Source organism: Dendrobates tinctorius, unplaced genomic scaffold (genome assembly GCF_039654945.1).
Source record: "Dendrobates tinctorius isolate UK_male_01 unplaced genomic scaffold, ASM3965494v1 ptg000151l, whole genome shotgun sequence".
NCBI lineage: Eukaryota > Metazoa > Chordata > Amphibia > Anura > Dendrobatidae > Dendrobates > Dendrobates tinctorius.
Window position 1 is genome coordinate 21,849,727 of NW_027361818.1, and position 13,873 is coordinate 21,863,599.

Genomic DNA, 13,873 nt, shown 5'->3' on the forward strand with positions numbered 1-13,873 from the left:
GAAAAAAGTGACTAGAGGATAAGGGAGATTTTGAATTTCTGCAGACACTTGTGGACACTGGACACTTTTGGATTGTGTGAGGCCCACTGAATATCTGAGCGCTGTCACAGGCTCGAAGGCACAGCTGTGACCAAAGTGACTAGAGGATAAGGGAGATTTTGAATTTCTGCAGACACTTGTGGACACTGGACACTTTTGGATTGTGTGAGGCCCACTGAATATCTGAGCGCTGTCACAGGCTCGATGGCACAGCTGTGACCAAAGTGACTAGAGGATATGGGAGATTTTGAATGTCTGCAGACACTTGTGGACACTGGACACTTTTGGATTGTGTGAGGCCCACTGAATATCTGAGCGCTGTCACAGGCTTGATGGGACAGCTGTGACCAAAGTGACTAGAGGATAAGGGAGATTTTGAATTTCTGCAGACACTTGTGGACACTGGACACTTTTGGATTGTGTGAGGCCCACTGAATGTCTGAGCGCTGTCACAGGCTCGATGGCACAGCTGTGACCAAAATGACTAGAGGATAAGGGAGATTTTGAATTTCTGCAGACACTTGTGGACACTGGACACTTTTGGATTGTGTGAGGCCCACTGAATATCTGAGCGCTGTCACAGGCTCTATGGCACAGCTGTGACCAAAGTGACTAGAGGATAAGGGAGATTTTGAATTTCTGCCGACACTTGTGGACACTGGACACTTTTGGATTGTGTGAGGCCCACTGAATATCTGAGCGCTGTCACAGGCTCGATGACACAGCTGTGACGAAAGTGACTAGAGGATAAGGGAGATTTTGAATTTCTGCAGACACTTGTGGACACTGGACACTTTTGGATTGTGTGAGGCCCACTGAATATCTGAGCGCTGTCACAGGCTCGATGGCACAGCTGTGACCAAAGTGACTAGAGGATAAGGGAGATTTTGAATTTCTGCAGACACTTGTGGACACTGGACACTTTTTGATTGTGTGAGGCCCACTGAATATCTGAGCGCTGTCACAGGCTCGATGGCACAGCTGTGACCAAAGTGACTAGAGGATAAGGGAGATTTTGAATTTCTGCAGACACTTGTGGACACTGGACACTTTTGGATTGTGTGAGGCCCACTGAATATCTGAGCGCTGTCACAGGCTTGATGGCACAGCTGTGACCAAAGTGACTAGAGGATAAGGGAGATTTTGAATTTCTGCAGACACTTGTGGACACTGGACACTTTTGGATTGTGTGAGGCCCACTGAATATCTGAGCGCTGTCACAGGCTCGATGGCACAGCTGTGACCAAAGTGACTAGAGGATAAGGGAGATTTTGAATTTCTGCATACACTTGTGGACACTGGACACTTTTGGATTGTGTGAGGCCCACTGAATATCTCAGCGCTGTCACAGGCTCGATGACACAGCTGTGACCAAAGTGACTAGAGGATAAGGGAGATTTTGAATTTCTGCACACACTAGTGAACACGGGACACTTTTGGATTGTGTGTGGCCCACTGAATATCTGAGCGCTGTCACAGGCTCGATGGCACAGCTGTGACCAAAGTGACTAGAGGATAAGGGAGATTTTGAATTTCTGCAGACACTTGTGGACACTGGACACTTTTGGATTGTGTGAGGCCAACTGAACATATGAGCAGTGTCACAGGCTCGATGGCACAGCTGTGACCAAAGTGACTAGAGGATAAGGGAGATTTTGAATTTCTGCAGACACTTGTGGACACTGGACACTTTTGGATTGTGTGAGGCCCACTGAATATCTGAGCGCTGTCACAGGCTCGATGGCACAGCTGTGACCAAAGTGACTAGAGGATAAGGGAGATTTTGAATTTCTGCAGACACTTGTGGACACTGGACACTTTTGGATTGTGTGAGGCCCACTGAATATCTGAGCGCTGTCACAGGCTCGATGGCACAGCTGTGACCAAAGAGACTAGAGGATAAGGGAGATTTTGAATTTCTGCAGACACTTGTGGACACTGGACACTTTTGGATTGTGTGAGGCCCACTGAATATCTGAGCGCTGTCACAGGCTCGATGGCACAGCTGTGACCAAAGTGACTAGAGGATAAGGGAGATTTTGAATTTCTGCAGACACTTGTGGACACTGGACACTTTTGGATTGTGTGAGGCCCACTGAATATCTGAGCGCTGTCACAGGCTCGATGGCACAGCTGTGACCAAAGTGACTAGAGGATAAGGGAGATTTTGAATTTCTGCAGACACTTGTGGACACTGGACACTTTTGGATTGTGTGAGGCCCACTGAATATCTGAGCGCTGTCACAGGCTCGATGGCACAGCTGTGACCAAAGAGACTAGAGGATAAGGGAGATTTTGAATTTCTGCAGACACTTGTGGACACTGGACACTTTTGGATTGTGTGAGGCCCACTGAATATCTGAGCGCTGTCAGAGGCTCGATGGCACAGCTGTGACCAAAGTGACTAGAGGATAAGGGAGATTTTGAATTTCTGCAGACACTTGTGGACACTGGACACTTTTGGATTGCGTGAGGCCCACTGAATATCTGAGCGCTGTCACAGGCTCGATGGCACAGCTGTGACCAAAGTGACTAGAGGATAAGGGAGATTTTGAATTTCTGCAGACACTTGTGGACACTGGACACTTTTGGATTGTGTGAGGCCCACTGAATATCTGAGCGCTGTCACAGGCTCGATGGCACAGCTGTGACCAAAATGACTAGAGGATAAGGGAGATTTTGAATGTCTGCAGACACTTGTGGACACTGGACACTTTTGGATTGTGTGAGGCCCACTGAATATCTGAGCGCTGTCACAGGCTCGATGGCACAGCTGTGACCAAAGTGACTAGAGGATAAGGGAGATTTTGAATTTCTGCAGACACTTGTGGACACTGGACACTTTTGGATTGTGTGAGGCCCACTGAATATCTGAGCGCTGTCACAGTCTCGATGGCACAGCTGTGACCAAAGTGACTAGAGGATAAGGGAGATTTTGAATTTCTGCAGACACTTGTGGACACTGGACACTTTTGGATTGTGTGAGGCCCACTGAATATCTGAGCGCTGTCACAGGCTCGAAGGCACAGCTGTGACCAAAGTGACTAGAGGATAAGGGAGATTTTGAATTTCTGCAGACACTTGTGGACACTGGACACTTTTGGATTGTGTGAGGCCCACTGAATATCTGAGCGCTGTCACAGGCTCGATGGCACAGCTGTGACCAAAGTGACTAGAGGATATGGGAGATTTTGAATGTCTGCAGACACTTGTGGACACTGGACACTTTTGGATTGTGTGAGGCCCACTGAATATCTGAGCGCTGTCACAGGCTTGATGGGACAGCTGTGACCAAAGTGACTAGAGGATAAGGGAGATTTTGAATTTCTGCAGACACTTGTGGACACTGGACACTTTTGGATTGTGTGAGGCCCACTGAATGTCTGAGCGCTGTCACAGGCTCGATGGCACAGCTGTGACCAAAATGACTAGAGGATAAGGGAGATTTTGAATTTCTGCAGACACTTGTGGACACTGGACACTTTTGGATTGTGTGAGGCCCACTGAATATCTGAGCGCTGTCACAGGCTCTATGGCACAGCTGTGACCAAAGTGACTAGAGGATAAGGGAGATTTTGAATTTCTGCCGACACTTGTGGACACTGGACACTTTTGGATTGTGTGAGGCCCACTGAATATCTGAGCGCTGTCACAGGCTCGATGACACAGCTGTGACGAAAGTGACTAGAGGATAAGGGAGATTTTGAATTTCTGCAGACACTTGTGGACACTGGACACTTTTGGATTGTGTGAGGCCCACTGAATATCTGAGTGCTGTCACAGGCTCGATGGCACAGCTGTGACCAAAGTGACTAGAGGATAAGGGAGATTTTGAATTTCTGCAGACACTTGTGGACACTGGACACTTTTGGATTGTGTGAGGCCCACTGAATATCTGAGCGCTGTCACAGGCTCGATGGCACAGCTGTGACCAAAGTGACTAGAGGATAAGGGAGATTTTGAATTTCTGCAGACACTTGTGGACACTGGACACTTTTGGATTGTGTGAGGCCCACTGAATATCTGAGCGCTGTCACAGGCTTGATGGCACAGCTGTGACCAAAGTGACTAGAGGATAAGGGAGATTTTGAATTTCTGCAGACACTTGTGGACACTGGACACTTTTGGATTGTGTGAGGCCCACTGAATATCTGAGCGCTGTCACAGGCTCGATGGCACAGCTGTGACCAAAGTGACTAGAGGATAAGGGAGATTTTGAATTTCTGCATACACTTGTGGACACTGGACACTTTTGGATTGTGTGAGGCCCACTGAATATCTCAGCGCTGTCACAGGCTCGATGACACAGCTGTGACCAAAGTGACTAGAGGATAAGGGAGATTTTGAATTTCTGCACACACTAGTGAACACGGGACACTTTTGGATTGTGTGTGGCCCACTGAATATCTGAGCGCTGTCACAGGCTCGATGGCACAGCTGTGACCAAAGTGACTAGAGGATAAGGGAGATTTTGAATTTCTGCAGACACTTGTGGACACTGGACACTTTTGGATTGTGTGAGGCCAACTGAACATCTAAGCAGTGTCACAGGCTCGATGGCACAGCTGTGACCAAAGTGACTAGAGGATAAGGGAGATTTTGAATTTCTGCAGACACTTGTGGACACTGGACACTTTTGGATTGTGTGAGGCCCACTGAATATCTGAGCGCTGTCACAGGCTCGATGGCACAGCTGTGACCAAAGTGACTAGAGGATAAGGGAGATTTTGAATTTCTGCAGACACTTGTGGACACTGGACACTTTTGGATTGTGTGAGGCCCACTGAATATCTGAGCGCTGTCACAGGCTCGATGGCACAGCTGTGACCAAAGAGATTAGAGGATAAGGGAGATTTTGAATTTCTGCAGACACTTGTGGACACTGGACACTTTTGGATTGTGTGAGGCCCACTGAATATCTGAGCGCTGTCACAGGCTCGATGGCACAGCTGTGACCAAAGTGACTAGAGGATAAGGGAGATTTTGAATTTCTGCAGACACTTGTGGACACTGGACACTTTTGGATTGTGTGAGGCCCACTGAATATCTGAGCGCTGTCAGAGGCTCGATGGCACAGCTGTGACCAAAGTGACTAGAGGATAAGGGAGATTTTGAATTTCTGCAGACACTTGTGGACACTGGACACTTTTGGATTGTGTGAGGCCCACTGAATATCTGAGCGCTGTCACAGGCTCGATGGCACAGCTGTGACCAAAGTGACTAGAGGATAAGGGAGATTTTGAATTTCTGCAGACACTTGTGGACACTGGACACTTTTGGATTGTGTGAGACCCACTGAATATCTGAGCGCTGTCACAGGCTCGATGGCACAGCTGTGACCAAAATGACTAGAGGATAAGGGAGATTTTGAATGTCTGCAGACACTTGTGGACACTGGACACTTTTGGATTGTGTGAGGCCCACTGAATATCTGAGCGCTGTCACATGCTCGATGGCACAGCTGTGACCAAAGTGACTAGAGGATAAGGGAGATTTTGAATTTCTGCAGACACTTGTGGACACTGGACACTTTCGGATTGTGTGAGGCCCACTGAATATCTGAGCGCTGTCACAGGCTCGATGGCACAGCTGTGACCAAAGTGACTAGAGGATAAGGGAGATTTTGAATTTCTGCAGACCCTAGTGGACACTGGACACTTTTGGATTGTGTGAGGCCCACTGAATATCTGAGCGCTGTCACAGGCTCGATGGCACAGCTGTGACCAAAGTGACTAGAGGATAAGGGAGATTGTGAATTTCTGCAGACACTTGTGGACACTGGACACTTTTGGATTGTGTGAGGCCCACTGAATATCTGAGCGCTGTCACAGGCTCGATGGCACAGCTGTGACCAAAGTGACTAGAGGATAAGGGAGATTTTGAATTTCTGCCGACACTTGTGGACACTGGACACTTTTGGATTGTGTGAGGCCCACTGAATATCTGAGCGCTGTCACAGGCTCGATGGCACAGCTGTGACCAAAGTGACTAGAGGATAAGGGAGATTTTGAATTTCTGCAGACACTTGTGGACACTGGACACTTTTGGATTGTGTGAGGCCCACTGAATATCTGAGCGCTGTCACAGGCTCGATGGCACAGCTGTGACCAAAGTGACTAGAGGATAAGGGAGATTTTGAATTTCTGCAGACACTTGTGGACACTGGACACTTTTGGATTGTGTGAGGCCCACTGAATATCTGAGCGCTGTCACAGGCTCGATGGCACAGCTGTGACCAAAGTGACTAGAGGATAAGGGAGATTTTGAATTTCTGCAGACACTAGTGGACACTGGACACTTTTGGATTGTGTGAGGCCCACTGAATATCTGAGCGCTGTCACAGGCTCGATGGCACAGCTGTGACCAAAGTGACTAGAGGATAAGGGAGATTTTGAATTTCTGCAGACACTTGTGGACACTGGACACTTTTGGATTGTGTGAGGCCCACTGAATATCTGAGTGCTGTCACAGGTTCGATAGCACAGCTGTGACCAAAGTGACTAGAGGATAAGGGAGATTTTGAATTTCTGCACATACTAGTGAACACTGGACACTTTTGGATTGTGTGAGGCCCACTGAATATCTGAGCGCTATCACAGGCTCGATGGCACAGCTGTGACCAAAGTGACTAGAGGATAAGGGAGATTTTGAATTTCTGCAGACACTTGTGGACACTGGACACTTTTGGATTGTGTGAGGCCCACTGAATATCTGAGCGCTGTCACAGGCTCGATGGCACATCTGTGACCAAAGTGACTAGAGGATATGGGAGATTTTGAATGTCTGCAGACACTTGTGGACACTGGACACTTTTGGATTGTGTGAGGCCCACTGAATATCTGAGCGCTGTCACAGGCTTGATGGGACAGCTGTGACCAAAGTGACTAGAGGATAAGGGAGATTTTGAATTTCTGCAGACACTTGTGGACACTGGACACTTTTGGATTGTGTGAGGCCCACTGAATATCTGAGCGCTGTCACAGGCTCGATGGCACAGCTGTGACCAAAATGACTAGAGGATAAGGGAGATTTTGAATTTCTGCAGACACTTGTGGACACTGGACACTTTTGGATTGTGTGAGGCCCACTGAATATCTGAGCGCTGTCACAGGCTCGATGGCACAGCTGTGACCAAAGTGACTAGAGGATAAGGGAGATTTTGAATTTCTGCCGACACTTGTGGACACTGGACACTTTTGGATTGTGTGAGGCCCACTGAATATCTGAGCGCTGTCACAGGCTCGATGACACAGCTGTGACGAAAGTGACTAGAGGATAAGGGAGATTTTGAATTTCTGCAGACACTTGTGGACACTGGACACTTTTGGATTGTGTGAGGCCCACTGAATATCTGAGCGCTGTCACAGGCTCGATGGCACAGCTATGACCAAAGTGACTAGACGATAAGGGAGATTTTGAATTTCTGCAGACACTTGTGGACACTGGACACTTTTGGATTGTGTGAGGCCCACTGAATATCTGAGTGCTGTCAAAGGTTCGATAGCACAGCTGTGACTAAAGTGACTAGAGGATAAGGGAGATTTTGAATTTCTGCACATACTAGTGAACACTGGACACTTTTGGATTGTGTGAGGCCCACTGAATATCTGAGCGCTGTCACAGGCTCGATGGCACAGCTGTGACCAAAGTGACTAGAGGATAAGGGAGATTTTGAATTTCTGCAGACACTTGTGGACACTGGACACTTTTGGAATGTGTGAGGCCCACTGAATATCTGAGCGCTGTCACAGGCTCGATGGCACAGCTGTGACCAAAGTGACTAGAAGATAAGGGAGATTTTGAATTTCTGCAGACACTTGTGGACACTGGACTCTTTTGGATTGTGTGAGGCCCACTGAATATCTGAGCGCTGTCACAGGCTCGATGGCACAGCTGTGACCAAAGTGACTAGAGGATAAGGGAGATTTTGAATTTCTGCAGACACTTGTGGACACTGGAGACTTTTGGATTGTGTGAGGCCCACTGAATATCTGAGCGCTGTCACAGGCTCGATGGCACAGCTGTGACCAAAGTGACTAGAGGATAAGGGAGATTTTGAATTTCTGCAGACACTTGTGGACACTGGACACTTTTGGATTGTGTGAGGCCCACTGAATATCTGAGCGCTGTCACAGGCTCGATAGCACAGCTGTGACCAAAGAGACTAGAGGATAAGGGAGATTTTGAATTTCTGCACACACTAGTGGACACTGGACACTTTTGGATTGTATGAGGCCCACTGAATATCTTAGCGCTGTCACAGGCTCGATGGCACAGCTGTGACCAAAGTGACTAGAGGATAAGGGAGATTTTGAATTTCTGCAGACACTTGTGGACACTGGACACTTTTGGATTGTGTGAGGCCCACTGAATATCTGAGCGCTGTCACAGGCTCGATGGCACAGCTGTGACCAAAGTGACTAGAGGATAAGGGAGATTTTGAATTTCTGCAGACACTTGTGGACACTGGACACTTTTGGATTGTGTGAGGCCCACTGAATATCTGAGCGCTGTCACAGTCTCGATGGCACAGCTGTGACCAAAGTGACTAGAGGATAAGGGAGATTTTGAATTTCTGCAGACAATTGTGGACACTGGACACTTTTGGATTGTGTGAGGCCCACTGAATATCTGAGCGCTGTCACAGGCTCGATGGCACAGCTGTGACCAAAGTGACTAGAGGATAAGGGAGATTTTGAATTTCTGCAGACACTTGTGGACACTGGACACTTTTGGATTGTGTGAGGCCCACTGAATATTTGAGCGCTGTCACAGGCTCAATGGCACAGCTGTGACCAATGTGACTAGAGGATAAGGGAGATTTTGAATTTCTGCAGACACTAGTGGACACTGGACACTTTTGGATTGTGTGAGGCCCACTGAATATCTGAACGCTGTCACAGGCTCGATTGCACAGCTGTGACCAAAGTGACTAGAGGATAAGGGAGATTTTGAATTTCTGCAGACACTTGTGGACACTGGACACTTTTGGATTGTGTGAGGCCCACTGAATATCTGAGCGCTGTCACAGGCTCGATGGCACAGCTGTGACCAAAGTGACTGGAGGATAAGGGAGATTTTGAATTTCTGCAGACACTTGTGGACACTGGACACTTTTGGATTGTGTGAGGCCCACTGAATATCTGAGCGCTGTCACAAGCTTGATGGCACAGCTGTGACCAAAGTGACTAGAGGATAAGGGAGATTTTGAATTTCTTCAGACACTTGTGGACACTGGACACTTTTGGATTGTGTGAGGCCCACTGAATATCTGAGCGCTGTCACAGGCTCAATGGCATAGCTGTGACCAAAGTGACTAGAGGATAAGGGAGATTTTGAATTTCTGCAGACACTTGTGGACACTGGACACTTTTGGATTGTGTGAGGCCCACTGAATATCTGAGCGCTGTCACAGGCTCGATGGCACAGCTGTGACCAATTTAACTGGAGGATAAGGGAGATTTTGAATTTCTGCAGACACTTGTGGACACTGGACACTTTTGGATTGTGTGAGGCCCACTGAATATCTGAGCGCTGTCACAGGCTCGATGGCACAGCTGTGACCAAAGTGACTGGAGGATAAGGGAGATTTTGAATTTCTGCAGACACTTGTGGACACTGGACACTTTTGGATTGTGTGAGGCCCACTGAATATCTGAGCGCTGTCACAAGCTTGATGGCACAGCTGTGACCAAAGTGACTAGAGGATAAGGGAGATTTTGAATTTCTTCAGACACTTGTGGACACTGGACACTTTTGGATTGTGTGAGGCCCACTGAATATCTGAGCGCTGTCACAGGCTCAATGGCATAGCTGTGACCAAAGTGACTAGAGGATAAGGGAGATTTTGAATTTCTGCAGACACTTGTGGACACTGGACACTTTTGGATTGTGTGAGGCCCACTGAATATCTGAGCGCTGTCACAGGCTCGATGGCACAGCTGTGACCAATTTAACTGGAGGATAAGGGAGATTTTGAATTTCTGCAGATTCTAGTGGACACTGGACACTTTTGGATTGTGTGAGGCCCACTGAATATCTGAGCCCTGTCACAGGCTCGATGGCAAAGCTGTGACCAAAGTGACTAGAGGATAAGGGAGATTTTGAATTTCTGCAGACACTTGTGGACACTGGACACTTTTGGATTGTGTGAGGCCCACTGAATATTTGAGCGCTGTCACAGGCTCGATGGCACAGCTGTGACCAAAGTGACTAGAGGATAAGGGAGATTTTGAATTTCTGCAGACACTTGTGGACACTGGACACTTTTGGATTGTGTGAGGCCCACTGAATATCTGAGCGCTGTCACAGGCTCGATGGCACAGCTGTGACCAAAGTGACTAGAGGATAAGGGAGATTTTGAATTTCTGCAGACACTTGTGGACACTGGACACTTTTGGATTGTGTGAGGCCCACTGAATATCTGATCGCTGTCACAGGCTCGATGGCACAGCTGTGACGAAAGTGACTAGAGGCTAAGGGAGATTTTGAATTTCTGCAGACACTTGTGGACACTGGACACTTTTGGATTGTGTGAGGCCCACTGAATATCTGAGCGCTGTCACAGGCTCGATGGCACAGCTGTGACCAAAGTGACTAGAGGATAAGGGAGATTTTGAATTTCTGCAGACACTTGTGGACACTGGACACTTTTGGATTGTGTGAGGCCCACTGAATATCTGAGCGCTGTCACAGGCTCGATGGCACAGCTGTGACCAAAGTGACTAGAGGATAAGGGAGATTTTGAATTTCTGCAGACACTTGTGGACACTGGACACTTTTGGATTGTGTGAGGCCCACTGAATATCTGAGCGCTGTCACAGGCTCGATGGCACAGCTGTGACCAAAGTGACTAGAGGATAAGGGAGATTTTGAATTTCTGCAGACAATTGTGGACACTGGACACTTTTGGATTGTGTGAGTCCCACTGAATATCTGAGCGCTGTCACAGGCTCGATGGCACAGCTGTGACCAAAGTGACTAGAGGATAAGGGAGATTTTGAATTTCTGCAGACACTTGTGGACACTGGACACTTTTGGATTGTGTGAGGCCCACTGAATATCTGAGCGCTGTCACAGGCTCAATGGCACAGCTGTGACCAATGTGACTAGAGGATAAGGGAGATTTTGAATTTCTGCAGACACTAGTGGACACTGGACACTTTTGGATTGTGTGAGGCCCACTGAATATCTGAGCGCTGTCACAGGCTCGATTGCACAGCTGTGACCAAAGTGACTAGAGGATAAGGGAGATTTTGAATTTCTGCAGACACTTGTGGACACTGGACACTTTTGGATTGTGTGAGGCCCACTGAATATCTGAGCGCTGTCACAGGCTCTATGGCACAGCTGTGACCAAAGTGACTAGAGGATAAGGGAGATTTTGAATTTCTGCAGACACTTGTGGACACTGGACACTTTTGGATTGTGTGAGGCCCACTGAATATCTGAGCGCTGTCACAAGCTCGATGGCACAGCTGTGACCAAAGTGACTAGAGGATAAGGGAGATTTTGAATTTCTTCAGACACTTGTGGACACTGGACACTTTTGGATTGTGTGAGGCCCACTGAATATCTGAGCGCTGTCACAGGCTCGATGGCATAGCTGTGACCAAAGTGACTAGAGGATAAGGGAGATTTTGAATTTCTGCAGACACTTGTGGACACTGGACACTTTTGGATTGTGTGAGGCCCACTGAATATCTGAGCGCTGTCACAGGCTCGATGGCACAGCTGTGACCAATTTGACTAGAGGATAAGGGAGATTTTGAATTTCTGCAGACACTAGTGGACACTGGACACTTTTGGATTGTGTGAGGCCCACTGAATATCTGAGCCCTGTCACAGGCTCGATGGCACAGCTGTGACCAAAGTGACTAGAGGATAAGGGAGATTTTGAATTTCTGCAGACACTTGTGGACACTGGACACTTTTGGATTGTGTGAGGCCCACTGAATATTTGAGCGCTGTCACAGGCTCGATGGCACAGCTGTGACCAAAGTGACTAGAGGATAAGGGAGATTTTGAATTTCTGCAGACACTTGTGGACACTGGACACTTTTGGATTGTGTGAGGCCAACTGAATATCTGAGCGCTGTCACAGGCTCGATGGCACAGCTGTGACCAAAGTGACTAGAGGATAAGGGAGATTTTGAATTTCTGCAGACACTTGTGGACACTGGACACTTTCGGATTGTGTGAGGCCCACTGAATATCTGAGCGCTGTCCAGGCTCGATGGCACAGCTGTGACCAAAGTGACTAGAGGATAAGGGAGATTTTGAATATCTGCAGACACTTGTGGACACTGGACACTTTTGGATTGTGTGAGGCCCACTGAATATCTGAGCGCTGTCACAGGCTCGATGGCACAGCTGTGACCAAAGTGACTAGAGGATAAGGGAGATTTTGAATTTCTGCAGACACTTGTGGACACTGGACACTTTTGGATTGTGTGAGGCCCAATGAATATCTGAGCTCTGTCACAGGCTCGATGGCACAGCTGATACCAAAGTGACTAGAGGATAAGGGAGAGTTTGAATTTCTGCAGACACTTGTGGACACTGGACACTTTTGGATTGTGTGAGTCCCACTGAATATCTGAGCGCTGTCACAGGCTCGATGGCACAGCTGTGACCAATTTGACTAGAGGATAAGGGAGATTTTGAATTTCTGCAGACACTAGTGGACACTGGACACTTTTGGATTGTGTGAGGCCCACTGAATATCTGAGCCCTGTCACAGGCTCGATGGCACAGCTGTGACCAAAGTGACTAGAGGATAAGGGAGATTTTGAATTTCTGCAGACACTTGTGGACACTGGACACTTTTGGATTGTGTGAGGCCCACTGAATATTTGAGCGCTGTCACAGGCTCGATGGCACAGCTGTGACCAAATGACTAGAGGATAAGGGAGATTTTGAATTTCTGCAGACACTTGTGGACACTGGACACTTTTGGATTGTGTGAGGCCAACTGAATATCTGAGCGCTGTCACAGGCTCGATGGCACAGCTGTGACCAAAGTGACTAGAGGATAAGGGAGATTTTGAATTTCTGCAGACACTTGTGGACACTGGAAACTTTTGGATTGTGTGAGGCCCACTGAATATCTGAGCGCTGTCCAGGCTCGATGGCACAGCTGTGACCAAAGTGACTAGAGGATAAGGGAGATTTTGAATTTCTGCAGACACTTGTGGACACTGGACACTTTTGGATTGTGTGAGGCCCACTGAATATCTGAGCGCTGTCACAGGCTCGATGGCACAGCTGTGACCAATGTGACTAGAGGATAAGGGAGATTTTGAATTTCTGCAGACACTAGTGGACACTGGACACTTTTGGATTGTGTGAGGCCCACTGAATATCTGAGCGCTGTCACAGGCTCGATTGCACAGCTGTGACCAAAGTGACTAGAGGATAAGGGAGATTTTGAATTTCTGCAGACACTTGTGGACACTGGACACTTTTGGATTGTGTGAGGCCCACTGAATATCTGAGCGCTGTCACAGGCTCTATGGCACAGCTGTGACCAAAGTGACTAGAGAATAAGGGAGATTTTGAATTTCTGCAGACACTTGTGGACACTGGACACTTTTGGATTATGTGAGGCCCACTGAATATCTGAGCGCTGTCACAAGCTCGATGGCACAGCTGTGACCAAAGTGACTAGAGGATAAGGGAGATTTTGAATTTCTTCAGACACTTGTGGACACTGGACACTTTTGGATTGTGTGAGGCCCACTGAATATCTGAGCGCTGTCACAGGCTCGATGGCATAGCTGTGACCAAAGTGACTAGAGGATAAGGGAGATTTTGAATTTCTGCAGACACTTGT